Genomic DNA, 2,685 nt, shown 5'->3' on the forward strand with positions numbered 1-2,685 from the left:
CTGTTGTTGTTCCACCTACAGGGATGCAGCCCCCTTCAGGTACTTGGGTACTTTCTCTAGTTCCTCCATTGGGGACCCTGTGTTCCATCCAGTAGCTGACTGTGAGCATCCATTTCGGTGTTTACCAGGCACTGGCATAGCCTCACAAGAGGCCGGAGTACCCCACTCGGGAGTCCATCCCATCATCAGCCACCAAACCTAGATACTAATGCTCATGCCAGCAAGATACTGCTGAAGGGGCCACCACACTCTTGAGCACCTCATTAACAATGGACAGCAGCACTCCTCATAGTCTAGCCCTAGGCGCTGATACATACTGGAGAGCAACTGCGCATTGGGTTGAGACAGCACACGCAGGGAGATGGTCACCATCTGCAGGCCTTTGAAGCCTGTGGGGGAGGAGAGTTTTCGAGGTCTGGTCCGAATGTCATAGATGATGGGGTACTGGAACGAGGGGATCCTGAAGGATTGTGTCCTGTTGCACGCCACCAATACGATTAAAGAAGATGTCTCTATGACTACCTTCCACGGTGAACACGGATTCGCGGACGCTGTAGGCCACCGTCCCGGTTCCCAGCAGCAGCTTCAGTGCCGAGCCCATGCCCTGAGGCTCGGTGGGCAGGCGTCCCGCTAAGTCCTTCAAGTTCTGGGCCATGTCTGATCCTACGGAAGGTGGCAGCACCTGCGGTCAGGAGGGAGTGCCCGCCAGCCTCTACCCTGCTCCAGCTTACAGACCTAGCCTTGCACACGAGGATTGGCAGCCTTAGAGCACGAGGGAGATGGCTTCTTTTTTCATTAATTGATGTTACATGCATGTGCATGCATGGGTGCATGCGTGTGTGTGTGTGTGTGTGTGTGTGTGTGTGTGTGTGTGTAAGTGTATTCCTACACACATAAGTACAACCTGTTCAGGCTGTATAATATTACTTGTATGAACATTTTCAGGGTTGATCATTGCATAACCACAATCAACTAAGGAATGTTGAGAACGGGAGAAATAGCCTTCCTTATAAGGCTTTGCAATATCATGGACAAGATTCTCACCCCTCTCTCTAATCTTGAGACTTGATGAATCAGTATTGCTTTGTTTCCCTATGAAATACCCCTTTCTCAGTGCCATGGACATCACACTTTGGGAAGGGATTCTGGCAACAGGTTTTTTTTTTCTCTTTTCTGTGCCTACTTTTCATAGTCAGTTTTCAGAGCAATTTTGCACCAATTAATATAGGTTCTACTTGAGAATAAACTTGGGTTTTATGCAGAAATCTGGCAAACATGTAATAAAATTGCTCTGCCTCTCCTTTGAGTGTCTGCTTTCTTAGTGTGCTTTCCTGCTAAACTGCATCAGTCAAACACACATGGTACCTTTAGGAAAGTGCTGCTCACAACACAGGCATTGAAAGCCCAGGCTTTAGGTTGCGAAGCAATGTATGGTATTTAAATGGGGAAAAAAATGACTGTGCATAGGAAAGTTTGCCTTTCACAGAGCCAAGTGTTTCCTCTTGTAGTCTCCTGGACCTGCTTTCAAACTCTGTTTTGTTGCTTTACAAGAAGATTGTTTCTTCTTTAGCCTTTAAACTGTGCTGATAATAGACTGGAATTCCTTAAGAATTCCAGAGTGGAGGAATGGGAGTGAGGCAGTGGGCTTGCACTGTTAGCATCTTATCAAGGCATTCTCAGGATTACTGTGTTTGTGTTTCCAGTAATTTATGACAGTAAAATAATTAATTCATTCATATTTTATCTAGTGTTTTTATGTGGTATAGAAACAAATTTCTCAAATTTGTAGTTGTCAATGTAAATGAGTTCTAAGCTTTAAAGTTACAACTTAGTGTTGTTTCCCAAGTGAAGTCATTAAAAAAAGCTCCAGAATAAATGGGAGCTTATATGAATGAACAGTCTGGACACTTCTTTGTTCTGAAACACAAGGTCCCACCAATGGTGGTCTTGAACTCACAACAATCTTTTTGCTTCAGCTCCCAACATACTGGCATTACAAGGACCTACCATGCCCAGCTTGTTCTACTTTATTTATTTATTGGTGGTACTTAGGATTGAACCCAGGGTCTCCCATGTGTAGACAAGCACTTTGCCACTGAGCTGCAACCCAGTCCTTGGACACTCTTCCCCTGAATAACCCATTGTTTCAAGAGTAATATGTTTCTTGACACAGAGTTCTTTCCCAACTGACATGCAGATACTTTCCTCTTAAATGCAATTTTTTTTTCTAACCTGTTGTATAGTTGCTAGCATTGTGAAAAAGTGGAGCAGAGAGAATAAGATTCACTCTACTGTATAGCAAGAGTTCTTTGTAGAAGGCATGCAGTTCTGGAATTGTTTCCTATTATATAGGAACATTCCTTCAATAAGAGGTCATATTTAATAACAATATCACAATACATGCCTAGAAACAGAATAGAGAATATAAGAAAACTCCATCTCCAACAGTAAAAACTGATAGGAATTTCTGAAATAGGCAGAACAGCCATCATCAGAGTGGTATAATATGAGACAAACTCAGCCATCCACTGCTAACCTTGAAGATACAGCTTGGGCTGGTGAGATGGCTCAGTGGGTAAGAGCACCCGACTGCTCTTCTGAAGGTCCAGAGTTCAAATCCCAGCAACCACATGGTGAGTCATAACCATCCGTAACAAGATCCAACACCCTCTTCTGGAGTGTCTG

The 2,685-nt window shown here is 44.1% G+C and overlaps 1 pseudogene; it reads right to left on the reverse strand.

Annotated features, from left to right (window-relative positions):
* Positions 1-655, reverse strand: part of LOC110314171 — a 2,513-nt pseudogene extending 1,858 nt beyond the window's left edge.
* Between the last annotated feature and the right edge of the window lie 2,030 nt (positions 656-2,685).

This window comes from Mus pahari, chromosome X, assembly GCF_900095145.1.
Source record: "Mus pahari chromosome X, PAHARI_EIJ_v1.1, whole genome shotgun sequence".
NCBI lineage: Eukaryota > Metazoa > Chordata > Mammalia > Rodentia > Muridae > Mus > Mus pahari.